At 37.4% G+C, this 23,103-nt stretch overlaps 2 non-coding genes across 2 annotated transcripts; both read right to left on the bottom strand.

Moving 5' to 3' along the window:
- Positions 1-15,596: 15,596 nt before the first annotated feature.
- Positions 15,597-15,668, bottom strand: Trnah-gug (transfer RNA histidin (anticodon GUG)). Its single transcript has one exon. It is a non-coding gene; the product is annotated as a tRNA-His (tRNA).
- Positions 15,669-16,588: 920 nt separating this feature from the next.
- Trnah-gug (transfer RNA histidin (anticodon GUG)) lies at positions 16,589-16,660 on the bottom strand. Its single transcript has one exon. It is a non-coding gene; the product is annotated as a tRNA-His (tRNA).
- Between the last annotated feature and the right edge of the window lie 6,443 nt (positions 16,661-23,103).

The raw sequence follows: 23,103 nt of genomic DNA on the forward strand, positions 1-23,103 counted from the left end.
AACAGCGATAGTTGTACGCACGATATTAAACAACGGGGGCTCGTCATTTTGTAAAAAGTAGGTTTTCTGAATTACTTGTGTTTTGCGTTTTGTACTTGTAACTTGTTACCAAGTAACAAGTTACAAGTACCGAGTAATTATTTGATGATTCGTGAGGTTCCCGGCACCAATATAAATTAAATAAAGATTCTTATTTTAAGCGATGGGCTAGCAACCTGTTATTATTTGAATCTCTCTGTGTTAATGATAGAACTGAGATTTAAATAGTGACAGGTTGCTAACCCAGCGCTTACAAAAGAATTGCAAGTTTATAAGCCTATTCATTAGTCGCCTTTTACGACATGCATGGGGAAGATATGGAGTGCTCCTATTATTTTTTTATTTGGTGCCGGGAACCTCACGGCACACTGTAAAGTAGCCACTCCTGCCAAACTACACTTCCTCGAAATGTGCCCAATGTATTTTGCTATTATAAAATACGTAGGCGCTTTTATTTTCATCTAAAAACGACAATGGTTTTTAGGCGAGCATTTTTGATGGGTAATAAAAATTACAGTTTAGCTTGCAAAAAGGTTTTATGTATGTTTGTTTGTGGATGCTTTTATGAATATATGACATATATCTATTAATTTACTGAAAGCCGAATTCATTTCTCTATAATTGAAGCTTTATGAGTACTCTAACGGCCATTTCAGTGTACCTACTCGTATTATAATGAAATCAAAAGTATATAGCTTTTTATTTTACTATTTTCTGGCCCGCGAGCTTTAAGTGAGTTTCTTCTCTTCATCCATATTTATCACTTCTTCATGGTGTACTGTGGTTTTTGGCACTTTAGAATAAGACCACCCCATCTCTTTCCTATGGATGTCGTCAAAGGCGACTAAGGGATAGATCAATAAACTTGGGATTCTTCTTTTATGGGACATAACATACATACATATGATAACCGACGTGATCATATGTATGTATGTCTTCAAGAAAGCTCGACGGTTCAGGGTACTATTGACCTTTCACCAGGACGTCTTTTATTCCACAAATATAAAAAAATTAAAATAAAGGTTTTAGGAGTATTTTAAAGAATGGTTTTCAACTACTTATTAGGAGAAACTTAGCTACTGTTAATGTCAATGACAAAAATTAAGGAAAGTGACCTTGGAATTTGTTCCAAAGATGTGAATTAATTTAATTTGAAAACTAAATTTGATGTAAACAATTAGAGAGGCGAAAGTTAAATCGAAAGGATCATTAAAGAGTTTTATAATTGCCGAAATTCAAAACTTTAAGTTCAGTGATCTATGCTTAACTCTTAACGCTTAGCTGTTAACGGCAGTCCATATTTTTTTAATTAATGCCCCATTATTTTCTGTTACTGCTAAGAAAAAAGAAAATTTACTTACTCAAATTACGATATTTATTCAGTTGTGTCTTCCCTAGGGAAGAGCCCGGGGTCCACCAATGACAACCTATGAAAGGGCACGTTTAGTTATTAAGTATATGAATTAAATTTGGTTTCACCTCTTTAATAACTGTAAACAAAGAAATCATACCAAAATTGTAAAAAGCATCGATTAGCATTAAAAGTAACGCAAGTAACCTGCAAAAGAGTTATTGGTATTTATGTACCCACAGATACTACATAAATCATACACACATATCACATACGTTTTTATTACTTGCATGGTAGACAGAGTCAAAAGTCACAAGGTTATAAGGCCACGTCTAACTGGATAGCTTATTGATGAAATTCTTGAATAGAGACATTATGCTAGCCATTAACCTAAAAAACTGTGGAAGTACAAGCAGCTGGAACACAAAGATCAGCATCAAAGGTAGGTACTAAGTACACGTTAACTATATCAAAAAAGTCCTGTTAACAAAAAGTCTAATAAAGACAAGAATAGAAAAGGGAATGTTTATAAAAATAAATAAATATATATGGGATAAAGGTTAGTTAAAGAGTGCCCGAAACCGACGAGCTTTTATGAAGAGAGTAATGATCGTGGTTGAAGCGAAAGAGAGAGAAAGATATCTCTGCATACACCTGAGAAGAGGCGTGATTAAAGTACTTAGTATGTGTTTATTTTATTTATTTACCAATACCAAACACAACACGAAGGAATGATATACACAAGAAACAATAGTACATAGGTTCTGTTTGTTTCTAAAGAAATCTCTTCCAGCAGACCCGAGACAGAAGACATGATGGAAAGGCCGTACTAAAGGCGTTTACTTCACACAATTGTTTATGTATGTATTTGGAACATTTTACTGTTTTAAAGTTATGCGTGTACCCAATATATGTGGTGTTTAAAAGCAAATAAACAATATAAATCGAATAAAATCACGTTTGTGTTCCAAATAATGGCTTGGGAAATACCGCGCGGTTTTCCGCAAACAACAGTATCCAATTACGCGGGAAAAAGGAGTGTGTTATTTTTATTAATTACCGGATTCCCAAGCGACAAGCCGAGGGATGAATTTATAATTGGAAGATATATAAATCGAATTATAAAATTGGTATACAAGCGGTAATCTCCCGACTTAAATCGCGTGGAAAGGTTACTTTGGAGCGTTTACAAACTGTATACAAACTGTAATCCGTTTGTATAAATTTCTTCTCTCTCTCCAAACAGAGAGAGAGAGAAATTTATACAAACGGATTACAGTTTGTATACAGTTTGTAAACGCTCCAAAGTAACAGCTGAACGTGGTCTATCGGTCTTTTCAAGGCTGTTGTCTCTGTCTGCACCGCAAGGGATATCGACGTGATTATATGTATGTATCAATTTCTTTAAGGGATAGACTTGGGATTCCTCTTTAATGTAAATCCCTGCCAATCTAAGGTCTGCCGCGCCGATGGATGCATGGCTAGGGGCGAGCCTAGTCTCGAGCGTGCCACTTCCGCCATGGGGTTGGGCGACCCCCAGGTAATGGCTAGCCTTACCCTGGCATGCGGGGCTCTGCTGGGGCGGACAAAATTTTTCCCTAGCGTCTCGTATATAAATGGCGGCGATGGTGTCCGCACCCCATCACGTCTCGTTCCCGGCGGGAGCGGTATGCGGTCTGCTGAAAGCCGCTTTGCGACGATGAATGTAAGAGGAGGAATGAAGGATAAGATTGAGGAAGTATGCCAGATGATGGATGAAAGACGTTTGGATGTGTTGTGCGTGAATGAAACGAAGCGGAAAGGATGCGACGCGACGCAGCACGGCCCTTACACGGCGTATTGGTCTGGAATTTCCAGTACCAGCCGAGGCTGTCAAGGGGTCGGTCTAATTCTTTCTGCACGAATGGCTGAGTGCGTGAATGAGTATGAGTGTGTCAGCCCTCGTCTTCTATGGATTAGGCTGAAAGTTGGAATCACTCGGATCTTCGTTCTATGTGTTTATGCACCTTGGGATGTGGGTTCGAGGGGTACAACATCAGCAAAAAGCGAAAACGAGGAGTTCTGGAATAGTGTAAGAGAAGTATTGAAAGTTACCAAGCCAAATGAGAAGATTATTATGTTAGGTGATTTTAATGGATGGGTGGGTGTAAAGCGTGATGGATATGAAAAGGTGCTTGGTGCGTTTGGTGACGAAAAGGTGAATGATAATGGAAGAAGTGTATTAGAAATTTGTCTAGAGTGGAATCTTTTTGTGTCGAACTCAATGTTTCAACATAAAGAGATCCACACCTACACAAGAGTGGATGGTATTTTAAAAAGTATGATAGACTTTGTGATTGTAGATGAAAGATTGAAGAACAAAGTGCTGGATACCCGTGCATATCGCGGTGCTGGCATTGACTCGGACCATTTACTGGTGATATCCCGGATAAGGGGTATCTTCAATCGCTGGCGGCACAGGGTAAGGGAGCAAACCAGCGCTTTGGAAAGAGTAAAAGTGGAAAATTTGCAAGATATGGATGTAGGTAAGAAGTATATTAATAGACTGAAGGATGAATTTGAAGATTTAGATGAAATGAGCGATATTGAAGATGGATGGAAGGAACTTAAAGAAAGAATTGTGAAAGTAGCTGTTGAAGTGTGTGGTGTAAGTAGAAGAAGGAAAGGAAAAAATCACAAAAATGCGTGGATGAGTAAAGATGTGCAAGAACTTGTGCGATTAAAGAAGAAAGCATGGCTGGATTTGTTAGCAGCAAAAGCTAACTTAAGAATGCAAGAGGTTATAGATGAAGATGTGAATGAAGCACGTAAGGAATATAAGAAAATGAAAGATTTGGTTAAGAAAGCTGTGATTAGAAAGAAAGAAGAGTATAAAGAGGATTTTGATAAAAGGCTATCAGAAGACTTTCAGTCAAATCTGAAAGTATTCTGGAAATCCGTAAGGTCAGCCCGAGGAAATACTATAACCAGAGAGCTGACTAGGATCAGATGCCAGGATGGTAGCGTTGTGAAAGGAGAAGAATGTGTACTAAAGATATGGAAGGACTATTTTGAAAGTTTATTTGAAAAAAAGGAAGGAAATAAGAAAGATTTCTGCTATAGCGAAGAAAAAGAGAATGAGATGGAAGGCGAAATTGAAATGTTCGAAATTGTGGAAGCACTTAAGAGTATGAAAGCGGGAAAGGCTGCTGGGTGTGATAGAGTGTCGGTCGAGATGCTTAAAGCAGGAAAAGGCGTAGTAGCTAGTCAGTTGTACTGCCTTTTCAATTTGTGTTGGAAAAGCGGCCGAGTACCAAAAGATTGGTGTAAGGCTGTTATCGTGCCACTTTACAAAGGAAAAGGGTCACAGCTGGACTGCAAAAATTATCGTGGTATAAGCCTGCTTAGCGTCGTCGGCAAATTGTATGCTAAGGTATTGATTAATAGAGTCAGGAATGAAACTGATGACAAAATATGGGATGCTCAAGCGGGATTTCGAAAGGGAATGGGATGTACTGATCAGGTCTTTTCCTTGCGGTGCATAGCCGAAAAGTTTTTGGCCAAGAGTCAAAAAGTCTATTGCACATTCGTAGATCTGGAAAAGGCCTATGACAGAGTTGAGAGGAATGAATTGTGGTCAGCACTTTCTATGCATGGGGTGAGCAGTCTCTTGATACGAGCACTGAAATCCTTATATGAGGATTCGAGTGCTTGTGTCAGGATAAACGGAGCGCACACTGAGTGGTTTAAGATTGAGAAAGGCGTTAGGCAAGGATGTGTTGCGTCACCGTGGCTGTTCAACCTATTTATGGATAGCTGTTTGACAGATTTGAAAGAGTCTAAAAGTGGATTAAGGATGAATGAGTTACTCGTCAAATGTCTGCTCTATGCCGACGATCAGGTTATACTGGCGTCATCAGCGGAGGAGTTACAGGAGATGGTAAACTGTATGCATGAAGCTTTAAAAGAGAAAGGAATGAAAGTGAACGTAAGTAAAACTAAAACACTGGTTTTTGAAATGGAGAAAGAAATGACAGCATGTAATATTTTGATTGGAGGAGAAAAAGTGGAGCAAGTGAAAGAGTTTGTATATCTAGGATCAAAGTTTACATCAGATGGCAAGTATGATAGTGATATTGAAAGGAGAGTGAACGCGGGGAACATGGTGAATGGAGCTTTGCATGCCTTTATGAGCAGTCAGAAACTATCCAAAAAGGCTCGACTGGCTGTGCACAGGGGCGTGTTGGTCCCGACATTAATGTATGGGAGTGAAAGTTGGGTATGGCAAAAGAAGCATGAAAGCAGAATAAATGCAGTGGAAATGAGAGCGTTAAGGAGTATGATGGGTGTGAAATTGAGTGACAGGATAAGGAACAGCGTGATAAGGGAATGTTGTGATGTGAAAGAAGATGTAGTTACAGGAATAGAAAAGGGTATGTTAAGATGGTTCGGTCATGTGGAGAGGATGAATGAAAGCAGGTTGACTAAGCAGATATACAAGGAGAGTGTGGAGGGAAAGGTCGGAGTGGGAAGACCTAGACGAACGTATCTTGATCAAATTAAGGACGTCCTGGTAAAGGGTCAGGTCAAAAGTACCCGAAACCGCCGAGCTTGTATGAAGAGAGTTATGAATGTGGACGAAGCGAAAGAAGTATGCAGAGATCGTGGCAAGTGGAAAGAGGTAGTCTCTGCCTACCCCTCCGGGAAAGAGGCGTGATTTTATGTATGTTTGTATGTATCAATTTCTTTTAAAGCTTAATTCGCAACAAATGGTAAAACATGTTCTTCTTTGAGGTCTAGTCTAACACTGAACCAAATTTAATTAATCTTGATTCATTGCTTTAAGCACAAAAGAGTTCTTAATTTTCACACGTTTTGGCATTAGTTGAGAGTTCTTTATCAAAATTTAGGTAACAGTGAGAGAGTATGATGCCCTTTCTTCTTTTTTAAATAACTTCAGTTGTTATAATTAATAGGATAAGAATGGTTGGTTTGTTTGTAATGAAAAATTCCACTAAGAAGAAGCTACGAAAACTAAACCTCCTAGTAAGAACATACATACTTATTACCTCGTCTATATCCCTTACGCGGTACACAGAGCAAACAGTCTTGAAAAGACTGAAAGATTATAATGTAATTAAGATTCAAAAAGTGACAGGTTGCTAGCCGATCGCCTACAAGAAGAATCCCAAGTTAGTTTATAAGCCTATCCCTTAGTTGCCTTTTACGACATCCATAGGAAATGGATGGAGTGGTCCTATTCTTTAGTGCCGGGAACCACACGACACGGCCACAAGTAGTAAGAAACAATGGGAGTGAAGATCAGGATAGTAAAGTCATATAATTTCAAGAAATAGCAAAATTGAGCGGCGAAAGACTCGAGTGAATGTAAGCTACTTAGGTTCTGCATTACATTTCTTAGAGACCAGTCTCTAAGGTGACAATGAGTTCAAATTCTTAAGGGTTTTTTTTTTAATTATTCTAAATATGAAGTAAAATTGAACTGTTAGAAAAATAGTAGCGTGTATTATTTAAGTCGTAAATGGCTTAATATTCCACTGAATCACTATTTCTCAATCACATGGCCGTTTTTTTTTTGTTCACAGTCACAATATATACATGACATTTAGGCTTAGATAAGATCCTAGTCTATAGAATAAAAACTTGACTCACCAAATCCAAAATCTATGGTCAAGAGCGTACCGCGCGGCTCCTCTCCAGAGTATTGGGGATGTCACCAGGTCTATAGCCAGGAAGAAGAAGAGCCTAGGCCTACTCTTAACAGTTCCGCAGTCATTCATTATTGGAAATGACTCCCATTATTATCTCACACGCAATGTCCTTGTGGTGGCTTGTAAGATATTGCATATTATGATGAAGCTGCCTTTTGTTCAGTATCTAAGCATAAATATAGGAAATGATATTATCTTGTTTTTTTATGTGTAATAAAGGGTATTAATTTTTTCAGGCGAGACGTAACTGGTGACAAGACGGCCGGCTCTTATATCGCGCAAAGGAGCAGTTGTAATTCAAAGCGAGAATGCAGTCGGAGTTCTTGGCATCATGCCATAAGATGCCATCCATTTTATCAGCCTTTTTCTACCGTGGTGCCGTGTGGTTCCCGGTACCAATAGAAAAAGTATAGGACTACTCCATATCTTTCACATGGATGTCGTAGAAGGCTTACTAAGGGATAGGCTTATAAACTGGGGATTCTTCTTTTAGGTGATGGGCTAGCAACCTGTCACTATTTGAATCTCAATTCTATCTTAAAGCCAAAAAGCTGAACGTGGTCTATCAGTCTTTTCAAGACTGTTGTTTACACAGTTTTGTCACTGTCACTCAGTCACTGTTTAGACAGTAATTCCTTCATGACCAGATTCTCCTGGCATTTAATACCTGGTCACCCTAGTCTAGAGGCTAAATGAAGTTTTGAAGCAGCTTCAACGATAGCTGCTAAATTGCATCAGCTGACCCGCAGTAGCACTCGTCTGACGCTTTTATTTCGTCCCCAATTACATAACCTGGGGGGTCCCATTTCATTAGAGTTAACCGTTATTTTGTCACTTAAATTACTGTTTACGGTCCTGTGATGACGCTTTAGTCAAAGATTCAGTTGTGAGTTGAAATCTCGACTAAATTATAATTCTATGTTAGGGTTAAACAAGTATTTTTTTGAAAGATACCACCTATCAGTTAGTGAGTTAGGTACATCAGGTGCTATAGTATCTCTCTCTCTTTAGTCTCGATCAAGAAAATGATTGTTAAATAACAAAAGGAAAGGCTTATTTACTTGGCATTCACTTTTAGGCGATAGGCTAGTAACCTGATTCTATTTGAATCCCAATTCTATCATTAGCTATTAGTTGAACGTTCCAATATTTTCGGCTTTGTCTACCCGGTAAGGGATAAAGATGTGTAACAAAGATAAACGAAGCCAGCGTTGATAGCATAGTTAGTCTGAATAATACTTTACAACGATATCGGTTTGTAACAAGAAAATCTCTCTGTAATAACTCTTTAGATAATCTTCACGAAAAAAGGTCTCCAATTTCCTGCTACCCTTTTGACATCCCATGGGAAGAGTCGAATATACAGATGTACATAGATTGGTCAAAACAAAGAATGTTTCAAAATGAAAAGTGTTTTTGTGGAGAATGTTTTGAAAATGCCCGGGCACTCTATCTCTCTTCTATTCTATTCTAAGTATAATTTAATATTGTGAAGTTGACGTTGTTGAAGAAAATGCTGCAGTGCAGTTTGTTACCGCTTCTTCTGCACTGACGCCTTGGAAGCGGCAGTAAACTTAGTTTTTAAGTAATTTATTTGACGTCAACCAATGTTGTTAAACCATACGACAATTATTAAGCGATATATAGTATCCTATAATAATGAATAAAAATTTTGAATTTTGAATTTGAATTTTTGAATTTTGAATTTTGATTTTTTTTTTTAATTTTGAATTTTGACTCGTTGTCATATTTATTTCACATGTTAAGGATGATGATCAAGCGAAAACTTTACTCGAAACTAATTTCTTCTTAATAACATTTTATACGTATATAAGAGCACTTTTAGAAAAACTTGTAAAGTAGGCTATCGAGCGGCTAATCAAACACAAAACAAATGAAATAAGATAACAGAACTCGTTTCCTTTACAATGAGACAAGTCAATCCAGATTTGAATGAAGAAAATCAGTTCAAGAATTAAATGACCAAAGTTTGTTGGACTGTTATTGCTTGGCTTGACATCGGGCCCATCTATAGATATCTTTACGTTTCGAACATGACGCTAACCAAGATAGGGGTCGAGTATTCGGCTTCATTTAATCACTCAATGTTACCATTTTGTCAAACCTACTTAAGGGTACATTTTAGACGTACCTAAATGTAATTTCCTGCAAAATGTTCTCGGAACGTTTGTCTGCTTTTGGAATTACATGATCGATATAAATTACATGCCATTGCTTTTGGAATTACATGCCTTACGGCTGAATGTAGCCTTTCAGTCGTCGTGCGACTGTTTACCCCGTAAGGGATAAAGACGTGATTATTTGTATGAGTATTATCAATACATAGTATATAAGCATAGTCGTTTTCCGCATTTGTCCCTATTTCTGAATAAATGATGTGTGTATTTATTTATTTAAATGTATGTATCATTAAAACTACACAACGGATTATGATGCAGATATTTTTAATAGATACAATAATTTAAGAGGAAAGTTTATATGTTTAATTGCTGCCCCGTGCAAAGCCGGGGTGAGTTGCTTATTTTTAATTAAAAGTTATTAAACTAACGCTTTTCATTTCTAGTAAGGGTTTAATTAACAAAGAAAAAATGGGGAGTAACAAATGGCTTCACTCGTAATACTAAGTTCGGTTGTTTTTCATTTTTCAAAGCCTCTCAGTTTTCTGGGTCAATAGAGATCCAATTTATTTAAGGAAATGGGTATTTAATAGAATTTTTATATTGAAGTTCTTGTGGAAAATATTATTGTATATAGATACAGAATCAAATGAATTTTCATATTGTAGAATGAGGCTTAATTTTATTTTTTAACAGCTGAACGTGGCCTATCAGTTTTTTTAAGACTGTTGGCTCTGTCTACTCCACAAGGTATATAGACGTGATTATATGAATGTATATATGTAGAATAAATAGCATACATAGCAGAATATGGAACTGTAAAAAAGATCATTAATTCGCGTTAATAATTTGTTGCCGTTATATAATATAGCGCGTAATAGTTTGTTACCGCTTCTTCTGCACTGACGCTTTGGAAGCACGCAGTAAACTTTGTTTAAATTATTTTAACGTCAACCAATGTTGTGAAAACAAAAAAAAATTGTCAATTATTGTGTGATGTTGAAATTTCCCATGTCCTAACGTGGCTTATCAGTCTTTTCAAGACGGTTGGCTCTGTCTACCCCGCAAGGGAGATAGATGTGATTACATGTTACATGTATACTATGTTTTTATATATTTATTTAATTTAGGTATGATTCCTTTGGCAGAGTACAGACAAACTAAAAGAAGTCAGATAAAAATAATGGTGGGTTTAAATTGCATGCTGTTGAGAATAAACGGTTTTATAAGTTAACTAGTTAGTTTTCTAGAAAGTTTTTTTCCATAGACTTTATAAAGGCTGTCAAATGCAAACAACATACTCTTCTTATTGTTAGTTATAGTAAAAAATAACAGTTTGCACTGGAGGCATTGCATAATGCGAACACGCGGGAAGGTTTATTTTTATAAATATGACTAGTTTTTATGCGCAGCTTCGCCCGCTTGGATTTAGCGCTATCTCCCAAAAAAAGTGAGGTTTTCCGCAAACCCACGAGAACTATAGTTTTTACCTGGATGAAAAGTGGTTCCCGGCACCAATACAAAAAAGAATAGGACCACTCCATCTCTTTCCCATGGATGTCGTAAAAGGCGACTAAAGGGTAGGCTTACAAACTTGGGATTCTTTTTTAGGCGATAGGCTGGCAACCTTTCACTATTTGAATCTCAATTCTATCATTAAGCCAAATAGCTGAACGTGGCCATTCAGTCTTTTCAAGACTGTTGGCTCTGTCTACCCCGCAAGGGATATAGACGTGACCATATGTATGTATGTATATTTACAGCAAATCAGCATTTGGTCGTTACAGTAAATGAAAATTCTTAACAGAATTTTTGGTGAAAATACTGCCTCAATATAAGCACGAATTAATATCGAATGCGGAAGAAAAAGAAAAGAATTAATATTAAAGTTTATCTTTTTATTAAAAATCTGTTATATAATGAGATTTGTTTCTCGGAAGTAATATTGTGGCGTGTGGTTCCCGGCACCATTACAAAAGAATAGGACCACTCCATCTCTTTCCCACGGATGTCGTAAGAGCCGACTAAGGGATAGACTTGGGATTCCTCTTTAATGTAAATCCCTGCCAATCTAAGGTCTGCCGCGCCGATGGATGCATGGCTAGGGGCGAGCCTAGTCTCGAGCGTGCCACTTCCGCCATGGGGTTGGGCGACCCCCAGGTAATGGCTAGCCTTACCCTGGCATGCGGGGCTCTGCTGGGGCGGACAAAATTTTTCCCTAGCGTCTCGTGGGAATCGCATGGATGCAAATTTTTTGAAAGAGCACCTAGATGGCGGCGATGGTGTCCGCACCCCATCACGTCTCGTTCCCGGCGGGAGCGGTATGCGGTCTGCTGAAAGCCGCTTTGCGACGATGAATGTAAGAGGAGGAATGAAGGATAAGATTGAGGAAGTATGCCAGATGATGGATGAAAGACGTTTGGATGTGTTGTGCGTGAATGAAACGAAGCGGAAAGGATGCGACGCGACGCAGCACGGCCCTTACACGGCGTATTGGTCTGGAATTTCCAGTACCAGCCGAGGCTGTCAAGGGGTCGGTCTAATTCTTTCTGCACGAATGGCTGAGTGCGTGAATGAGTATGAGTGTGTCAGCCCTCGTCTTCTATGGATTAGGCTGAAAGTTGGAATCACTCGGATCTTCGTTCTAGGTGTTTATGCACCTTGGGATGTGGGTTCGAGGGGTACAACATCAGCAAAAAGCGAAAACGAGGAGTTCTGGAATAGTGTAAGAGAAGTATTGAAAGTTACCAAGCCAAATGAGAAGATTATTATGTTAGGTGATTTTAATGGATGGGTGGGTGTAAAGCGTGATGGATATGAAAAGGTGCTTGGTGCGTTTGGTGACGAAAAGGTGAATGATAATGGAAGAAGTGTATTAGAAATTTGTCTAGAGTGGGATCTTTTTGTGTCGAACTCAATGTTTCAACATAAAGAGATCCACACCTACACAAGAGTGGAAGGTATTTTAAAAAGTATGATAGACTTTGTGATTGTAGATGAAAGATTGAAGAACAAAGTGCTGGATACCCGTGCATATCGCGGTGCTGGCATTGACTCGGACCATTTACTGGTGATATCCCGGATAAGGGGTATCTTCAATCGCTGGTGGCACAGGGTAAGGGAGCAAACCAGCGCTTTGGAAAGAGTAAAAGTAGAAAATTTGCAAGATATGGATGTAGGTAAGAAGTATATTAATAGACTGAAGGATGAATTTGAAGATTTAGAGGAAATGAGCGATATTGAAGATGGATGGAAGGAATTTAAAGAAAGAATTGTGAAAGTAGCTGTTGAAGTGTGTGGTGTAAGTAGAAGAAGGAAAGGAAAAAATCACAAAAATGCGTGGATGAGTAAAGATGTGCAAGAACTTGTGCGATTAAAGAAGAAAGCATGGCTGGATTTGTTAGCAGCAAAAGCTAACTTAAGAATGCAAGAGGTTATAGATGAAGATGTGAATGAAGCACGTAAGGAATATAAGAAAATGAAAGATTTGGTTAAGAAAGCTGTGATTAGAAAGAAAGAAGAGTATAAAGAGGATTTTGATAAAAGGCTATCAGAAGACTTTCAGTCAAATCTGAAAGTATTCTGGAAATCCGTAAGGTCAGCCCGAGGAAATACTATAACCAGAGAGCTGACTAGGATCAGATGCCAGGATGGTAGCGTTGTGAAAGGAGAAGAATGTGTACTAAAGATATGGAAGGACTATTTTGAAAGTTTATTTGAAAAAAAGGAAGGAAATAAGAAAGATTTCTGCTATAGCGAAGAAAAAGAGAATGAGATGGAAGGCGAAATTGAAATGTTCGAAATTGTGGAAGCACTTAAGAGTATGAAAGCGGGAAAGGCTGCTGGGTGTGATAGAGTGTCGGTCGAGATGCTTAAAGCAGGAAAAGGCGTAGTAGCTAGTCAGTTGTACTGCCTTTTCAATTTGTGTTGGAGAAGCGGCCGAGTACCAAAAGATTGGTGTAAGGCTGTTATCGTGCCACTTTACAAAGGAAAAGGGTCACAGCTGGACTGCAAAAATTATCGTGGTATAAGCCTGCTTAGCGTCGTCGGCAAATTGTATGCTAAGGTATTGATTAATAGAGTCAGGAATGAAACTGATGACAAAATATGGGATGCTCAAGCGGGATTTCGAAAGGGAATGGGATGTACTGATCAGGTCTTTTCCTTGCGGTGCATAGCCGAAAAGTTTTTGGCCAAGAGTCAAAAAGTCTATTGCACATTCGTAGATCTGGAAAAGGCCTATGACAGAGTTGAGAGGAATGAATTGTGGTCAGCACTTTCTATGCATGGGGTGAGCAGTCTCTTAATACGAGCACTGAAATCCTTATATGAGGATTCGAGTGCTTGTGTCAGGATAAACGGAGCGCACACTGAGTGGTTTAAGATTGAGAAAGGCGTTAGGCAAGGATGTGTTGCGTCACCGTGGCTGTTCAACCTATTTATGGATAGCTGTTTGACAGATTTGAAAGAGTCTAAAAGTGGATTAAGGATGAATGAGTTACTCGTCAAATGTCTGCTCTATGCCGACGATCAGGTTATACTGGCGTCATCAGCGGAGGAGTTACAGGAGATGGTAAACTGTATGCATGAAGCTTTAAAAGAGAAAGGAATGAAAGTGAACGTAAGTAAAACTAAAACACTGGTTTTTGAAATGGAGAAAGAAATGACAGCATGTAATATTTTGATTGGAGGAGAAAAAGTGGAGCAAGTGAAAGAGTTTGTATATCTAGGATCAAAGTTTACATCAGATGGCAAGTATGATAGTGATATTGAAAGGAGAGTGAACGCGGGGAACATGGTGAATGGAGCTTTGCATGCCTTTATGAGCAGTCAGAAACTATCCAAAAAGGCTCGACTGGCTGTGCACAGGGGCGTGTTGGTCCCGACATTAATGTATGGGAGTGAAAGTTGGGTATGGCAAAAGAAGCATGAAAGCAGAATAAATGCAGTGGAAATGAGAGCGTTAAGGAGTATGATGGGTGTGAAATTGAGTGACAGGATAAGGAACAGCGTGATAAGGGAATGTTGTGATGTGAAAGAAGATGTAGTTACAGGAATAGAAAAGGGTATGTTAAGATGGTTCGGTCATGTGGAGAGGATGAATGAAAGCAGGTTGACTAAACAGATATACAAGGAGAGTGTGGAGGGAAAGGTCGGAGTGGGAAGACCTAGACGAACGTATCTTGATCAAATTAAGGACGTCCTGGTAAAGGGTCAGGTCAAAAGTACCCGAAACCGCCGAGCTTGTATGAAGAGAGTTATGAATGTGGACGAAGCGAAAGAAGTATGCAGAGATCGTGGCAAGTGGAAAGAGGTAGTCTCTGCCTACCCCTCCGGGAAAGAGGCGTGATTTTATGTATGTATGTATGTATGAAGTAATATTAAATATTACGTTTTTCATTTTTTTTGTTATTTGATGGCCTCCTGACGAAGCCAACTTTTACTTGCCTTTGTTTATTCTTATGTTCTTCTTTTTCTCATTATAATTGATTACTTTCAATTCATTTTACATACATACCCATAAGACATAAAATAAAGTCTTTATTCCATACGGGGTAGACACAGTCAACAGTCTCGCAAAGATTGAAACGCCACGACGGAGTGGTCCTATTCCAAAGTTTCAGGAACTACACACGAACAAAACTATGATCAACATAATTGTTCGAGTAATCGCGGTACTAACTTTAACATGCAGTCTGATTGAGAACCTGCTTTTTAAGGAGCTGGTTAAAAATAATTCCAACACAAACAGGTAAAAATATTTATTTGTAAGGAATAAATATGAGTGGAAAAATTGTTATGCGGTAAGTTCGAGTCGAATGAAGCCACAGTAAGAAGTTGTACAAATACAAAGCGATATCAAACTTTGTCAGTTGATTTACTTTGTAAGATATTTTGACAAACAACAAGTATGAATTCTTACAAATAAAATATTGTTAGTTACCTGTCTAAGCTTTATTTTTTGTAAAAATGTATAAATGTACATACATAAATGTAATAACGACGATATCCCTTGCGGGGTAGACAGAGCCAACAGACTTGAAAAGACTGATTCCTTGACTGACCGTTCAGCTGTTTGACTTTATGATAGAATTGACAGGTTGCTAGCCCATCGCGTAAAAGAAGAATCCCAAGTTTATATTCACGTCTTGATCCCTTGCGGTGTAAACGGAGCCAATAGTTTCGTAAAGATTGAAATTGAATAGTGTCAGGTTGCTAGCCCATGCTTAATTCAAGTCTTTCCACTGATTAACTTTAAGAATCTCTGTATAAAGAACATACAGTATTCTCTATCAGTCTATCGCGAAAATTTAATTATGAATCGATAAAAAATAGCTCCACCGTGACAGTTTTCACTGCCGTGACCAGGATTCGAACCTGGGTTACTACGGCCACAACGTAGGGTCCTAACCACTAGACGATCACGGCTGTTGGAGCTGGTGATGGTGTTGACGAAATTCAAGAACGCTTTCAAGAAACGAGGTAAGTTAACTTTCACAATAAGTAATTCGACACGCTGCGCAAGCGACACGTAAAATAACAACTAAGTATAACAAGAGCAACTTTTTTTTTGGTATAGCTTACTACTATTTAATAATTTAAATATTTATATTATCTAATAATACCAACTATGGATTAAATCACAATTTATACGAAGAACTTATCTATTTTAAAAGAAAATCAAGTTACAGTTGTTTCAAAGTTAACACAAAGAAAATTTAAGAGGATTCAGAATTGAGGGGCAAATGCCAATTTGCATTGCTTAGACAACTGGGTCAAAACTTATGAAGGATTCCAACAATATTTTCTTACGGTTTGGGAGTTTTTTTTATAATAAATTAACTCACAAAATTGCATTAATTTACTTAAGATATATCATATTGCCGATCGGTCGAGTTCGAATCAAGATCAGCTCATGATGGAAAAAAAATTCTGACTGGCTTCGATGTTTATCTATTTATAAGTATTTATTATATGTATCATAAAATATGGAATCGTTGAGTTAGTATCTAGCTAGCTCAATCTGTGTGATTTATATATTTTTTTCCGTTGATTTATTTTTTTGATAGTTAGGTACTATTGTATGGCTGAAAGTTGCTATGCAAAGATTATCGAAGTGGAAAAATTTGGTCTCTGCCTACTTCTTCGGGAAAGAGACGTAATCATAAATTAATGTATTATGCTTACTGTTCACTCTTATTTTCTATGTCTTGTATACATCACGTCTGTCCCTTATGGGATAGACATAGCCAATCATTGAAAGTCTTCAAGGTCATGTTTATTTTTTTCATTAACAAAATATGGGCCCTAGACATGATAAAAAGAAACTCCACCGTGACAGTTTTCACTGCCGTGACCAGGATTCGAACCTGGGTTACTACGGCCACAACGTAGGGTCCTAACCACTAGACGATCACGGCTGTTGGAGCTGGTGGCGGTGTTGACGAAATTCTGACCGGCATTCAAAGTTAATGGAGAAGTGAAACACTTTCACTAAATCACATAAATAAAATGGCCGCGCAGAGTACTTACAGATTCGCTCGTTTGAAACGACAGCGCTATTTATAACTGCTCTAATAGGAATTTGGGTAAATCTCTCTACATGCAATATTAAGTAACTCATTATCTAAACTATTTTAAAAGTCATAAAAATTTTACCAATGGAAACGCTATATATAGTGTTTTACATAAATTTGTTATTTTATTTAGTTTACGGTAACAACGAAATGCAGCAACATTGACTCGTGAAATTTTTATCCCTAAAATATAAAATTATGTTTACTAAGACGGGGCAAAATATTTACCTCCGAAATTTTCACAAAATAAGATCAACGATTTATAAAACTAATCCTTAATACTTCTGACTTAAGATTATTTTTACTTAAAACTCAATGTAAACGTCTCGTTTACTTTGTACACAGCTTAATATATTAAAACAATGTCGATATTAAGTTAAGGGTTCTGTTTTTATCGTTCGTTCGGCGGGAATTAAGTTTGTAGCGAAATTACGGCTGTCATTGAACTGGCGAATATATTTACGAAATTTTATTAAACATTTTTCATCATGTTTACGTTCTTATAAAATTGGGATTCTTCTTTTAGACGATGGGCTAGCAATCTGTCACTATTTGAATCTCAATTCTATCATTAAGCCAAACAGCTGAACGTGGCCATTCAGTGTTTTCAAGACTGTTGGCTCTGTCTACCCCAAAAGGGATATAGTCGTGATTATATGTATGTTATTGAATTTTCAATGTATCTCGTTGGATGTAAAGTTTCGGCATTCAAGATGTCTCCAATTTTATGTGCGTTAAAAGTTTGTCGAACTCTGTGGAATTTTAATTTATTATGCGAGAAAGGAAGCAAACTTTATGTCAATTTATACGTAGGTCGCGTTTTTATACCTTAAGAGGTAGCTGAAACGCCACGTTCAGCATTGATGGAAGATTTCAGATAGTGGCAAGGTGCTTGCCTGTCGCCTCAAAGGAGAATTCCAAGTTTTTAAGCTTAGTTAAGATGAGAGAAAAATAAGCGGAAGAGCTAACAGTTTTAATGCTGATCTCTAACTCCAAATGCCGTATTTCTTCAGCTATCATTTTCGAAAGGTGCTTGTCAGTGTGGTTGATAGTATGCCATCACTTCTACGGCGGCCAGCGGCTCTAACGGCCCTACAAAACATTCGGTTATGTCTCCGAATCATGGGAGAGCATTTACTCTTTAGCAGTGGATTCTTTCTTAACTCTCGCGTTAACGAGGATCAATATAAATAAATCATACACATGCTATAAAAATAAATACTTCATCATTCGCAAGGCGAACGCCTTTCCGCTTCTATATTGTATTGCCGAATATATAATTCAATCCTCTCATTCGTAAATAGGGAAATTGAATTGCAAAGCTGTCGTATTGTAGTTTGTTGGCATCCGGCTGAGCTGGGTCAATCAATCAGTGACTTTATTCAGTCACTGAGTACAAATGCAAATTGGGCGAAGTTGCTCGAACTACAGACGCTAGGGAATGTTTTTACCCTTCTGTTATGAATAAAGAAGTTTAAAGAATAAAGAATTAGACCACTCCATCACTCTCCCATGGATGTCGTAAAAGGCGACTAAGGGGTAGGCTTATAAACTTGAAATTCTTCTTTTAGGCGATGGGCTAGCAACCCGTCATTATTAGAATCTCAATTCTATCTTAAAGCCAAATAGCTGAACATGGCCTATCAGTCTTTACAAAACTGCTAGCTCTGTCTACCCCGCAAAGGATATAGACGTGATTATATGTATGTATGTAATTAGACCTCTCCATCTCGTTCCATCTTCGCATCGGAACTAAAACCAGGTTGGTTTATGGTTACATACAACTATAGATGTCTAACCATGATCTAATATGGTTTAGCGGTTACAAAAAGTTTTGGGGGTCAGTAATTGCACAGTTAAGGGTGTACCAAAACATTAAAATGTGAAACATTAAGAGTTAAGCAGAAATCTTACTAATGTGGGTCTAAAACAAGGTGGTATTGTAAAAACAGTATTTAATTTAAACTTTTTTTGCTCAGAAGTTATGTAAAATTGGTGTAACTTCATGCATAATAATAAAATAATAACTTCATGAACAATGTACGTAAATAATTAGTGCATAGCTAACTTGAATTCATATTTTACGTAATATAATAAAAAAATCCTTTATAGGCCATAAAAAACTACATATGTAGTAGAAACATACATTAAGAATATGTTGAGTAAACATGGACTCTTTCTTTGGAGTAATCTCTTCCAGCCAACCTAATAATACACAAAGTAAAAATAATATACAATACAATACAAATTATCGTTATTGCCCATAAAAAATACATACTATGTAGTAGAAACATACATTATGAATATGTTGAGCAAAGGCGGGCTAAGCAATCTCTTCCATACATACATATGGTTACGTCTATATCCCTTGCGGGGTAGACAGAGCCAACAGTCTTGAAAAGACTGAATGGCCACGTTCAGCTATTTGGCTTAATGATAGAATTGAGATTTAAATAGTGACAGGTTGCCAGCCCATCGCCTAAAAAAGAATCACAAGTTTGTAAGCCTATCCCTTAGTCGCCTTTTACGACATTCATGGGAAAGAGATGGAGTGGTCCTATCCTTTTTGTATTGTGTGGTGCCGGGAACCACACGGCACAAGCCAACCTTTAATATAACTAAGGAATAGCATTGAAAGTTGAATAATTCTCCTTCGTAACCTACATTAAAAGCATTTCCTATTCATTGAAAACTTGAATGTAAAAGTTTACCGTGAGCTACTTAAAGAAAGGATCAATTTTATTCATATTCCTTGTTCACTTTTTACCCGACTGCTACAGGAGGGGTAATGTTTTTCGAGTGTATTACTTCCATTTAAAACACTGTTGTTGTGCTTACGTCTGTTTTTGTAGAAGTCGTTAAAGGCGAGTGAAGAAACAGAGCAAAATTTACAAGTATACCATACCATACAAAAACTAAACCACCATACCATATATAAAAAGAACTGACTAATTGATTGACACATCAATGCACAACCTGCTGGACCTTTGTGCTGTTGTGCTGCAGTGCAGTTTGTTACCGCTTTTTCTGTACCTAAGCTTTGGAAGCTGCACCAAATTTAGTTTTAAGTAATTTATTCGACGACAACCAATGCTGTGCAACCAAAAAGTATGTCAATTATAAACTGATGCTCAAAATGTCCCATGATAAAAAAAAATTATTTGATTGTTATATTGTCTAGCTAGTACCGCCGAGCTTGCATGAAGAGAGTTATGAATGTGGATGAAGCGAAGGAAGTATGCAGAGATCGTGGCAAGTGGAAAGAGGTAGTCTCTGCCTACCCCTCCGGGAAAGAGGCGTGATTTTATGTATGTATGTATGTTATATTGTCTAGGGACGCACTAAGAGAGGATTTTCCGAAATTCTCAAAGGAATTTTAATTAACAGAACTTTTAATTTTTCGCGGGTGAAGACGCGCGCTATGCGTCAAACGGTATCTACGACTTAGACCTATTGTGCGCTACAAAATGTGCTACGGTCTACGATTTTCTTAAAATGCTACGGCTTAGTGCTACGACTAGGCTACGACACGATCCTTGCAAGGATACGAAGAACGCATTATATTATGCGTTCTTAATATTTACTAATTTTATTTTAATTTTGACAAATTATGAAAAAAACTTTTTATAAAAATATTGGGTTTTGTTAACGGTTTTTCGTTTTAAACAATGTAAAAAAATTATCTTAAAATAATATTAAAAATCTTTGTGTTTTGTTTTTGAAATATAAATGAAATCATCAACTATAATAATTCTTTTTATGACAGAATGAGACCACCATCTCTTTCCTGCGGATGTCGTAAAATGCGACTAAGGGATAGCCTTTTAAACTTGAGATTCTTCTTTTAGGCGATGGGTTAGCAACATGTCACTGGGCCGTGAACGTGACCTTTCAGTCTTTTCAAGACTGTTGGCTCTATCTACCCCGCAAGTGTGAAACTGTAGTAAGATTTGCAAACTCAATTTACCTAGAAATCTTAAAAATCTTACAAACTTGGAATTCTTTTCTAGGCGATGGGCTAGCAACCTGTCACTAGTTGAATCTCAATTCTATCGTTAAGCCAAGTAGCTGAACGTGGCCATTCAGTTATTTCAAGACTTTAGGCTCTGTCTACCCCGCAAGGAATATAGACGTGACCTTATGTATGTATGTATGTATCTTAAAAATCAAACGCCAGGTGGAAGGCGTAAAAAATATAATATTTTTACTAAAACAGTCGTCGTAAAACCTGTAAAAATACGTTGTACTTTTATTCCTTTATTGGAATGGAGAGTTTATTTTGAAAGTGGTGTCTCACTGTGATACGATATGATGAATATTTTCGATACAAATTTAGGTTCAAACGGCTACAATTTTTTTTTATTTTTTATTTATTGCTTAGGTTCCACTGCAAAAATTGCAGAAGTCTAACGGGAGACTTTTCGTGAAAAAACAAGACATATCCGATAATTCAGGATTCAAATCAGGTGGTCACCATTTTTAAAAAACTAACCCTAGGTTCCTCTCCAGAGAGCTGAGTATTTAATGGCAATTTACATCAGGAAAAATAAATATGAGAAAACAAGACGAAAGACTTAATATTAATGTGCCGTGTGGTGCCCGGCACCAGTACAAAAAACAATAATAAGACCACTCCATCTCTTATGCCATGGATGTCGTAAAAGGCGACTAAGGGATAGGCTTACAAACTTGGGATTCTTTTTTTAGGCGATGGGCTAGCAATCTGTCACTATTTGAATCTCAATTCTATCATTAAACCTAATAGCTGAGCGTGGCCTATCAGTCATTTCAAGACTGTTGGCTCTGTCTACCCCACAAGTGATATAGACGTGCCCATATGTATGTATGGAAGAGATTGCTTAGCCCGCTTTTGCTCAACATATTCTTAATGTATGTTTTTAATAAATATGTATTCTTATGGGCTAAAAAGGTAATTTTTATTATATTAGTGAAATAGCACCCCAAGCGACCTCGACACGTACTCAATAATATTTGTATAGGAGTGCAATCTGTAACGAGCCAATATTATTTTATTTGTAAACAGCTGGCCGGAATTACGAATATTTTCTTAAGGCGAAGGTCACACTAGCGCCGCCTGTTATTTTTGTGATATAGTAATGAGTGAAGTCGCCATGAGTTTCCTTTTAATGTGATATTGTTTATGGTTAGAAAACGAATAGGACCACTCCATCTCTTTCTCTGGACGTCGTAAAAGTCGACTAAGGGGTAGGCTTATAAACTTGGGATTCTTCTTTTGGGCGATGGGCTAGCAATCTGTCACTATTTAAATCTCAATTCTATCTTAAAGCCAAATAGCTGAACGTGGCCTATCAGTCTTTTCAAGACTGTTGGCTCTGTCTACCCCGCAAGTGATATAGACGTATTATATATATGTTGTTTATGGTTGGCTTAATAGATTTGAATGTGTGAGTATTAAACCTATCCAAAGAATGGTCTCCGTGGTATATATTTGAGTCAATCAATGTTACAGTAACTACTAAATGATGGATGATTTATTGGGTTTTCTTTCTACTAAATGATGAATGATTTATTGGGTTTTCTTGTTACGTATAAGTACATAGACACCGTATAAAGGCAGAATTGTAGAATGTTTGTATGAACCTTGTTGAATCTGCTTCCGTGCAGATTATAAAAGAGAAAGTTATTAACTGTCTGAATCTCAATTTCACTCATTGAGCCTTTCAGTCTGTTTGAGTAAGCTGGCTTTTTTAAAAAAACACATTTTTGCCATAAACAGGTATTATAAGATACATTTACAAAAAAAATAATATAGTAGATTTTTCTATTACATAAGCCATAATATATGTCTGTATGTAGTGTACCGTGTGGTCGCATCTCTTTCCTATGGATGTCGTTAAAGGCGACTAAGAGATAGGCTTATATACTTGGGATTGCTCTTTGAGGGTTTGGGCTAGCAAACTAGAATTGAGATTCATATAGTGATACCAACTGAATCTCAATTCTATAATCAAGCTAAAAAGTTGAATGTGGCCTATCAGTCTTTTCAAGGCCGTTGGTTCTGTCTACCCCGCAAGGGATTAAAAACAATTTAGAACAATATAATATCTGAAGTCCGATAACTATTTTCGTTTTCTTACAATAAAAACAAAAGGAAATTGGGTCTCGCTCAGCTATATCGGGAACAAAATGCCATTAAAGGGAAGCGAGTTAGCGGCGCTTATTTCCTCAGAAAAATATCATTGTAAGCACAATTTGTGAAGAGTAAGGGATCCTAAATAAACTTTGTTTAATTCCAATGCTAGTTA

This window comes from Amyelois transitella, chromosome 3 (genome assembly GCF_032362555.1).
Source record: "Amyelois transitella isolate CPQ chromosome 3, ilAmyTran1.1, whole genome shotgun sequence".
In the NCBI taxonomy this organism is placed as follows: Eukaryota; Metazoa; Arthropoda; class Insecta; order Lepidoptera; family Pyralidae; genus Amyelois; species Amyelois transitella.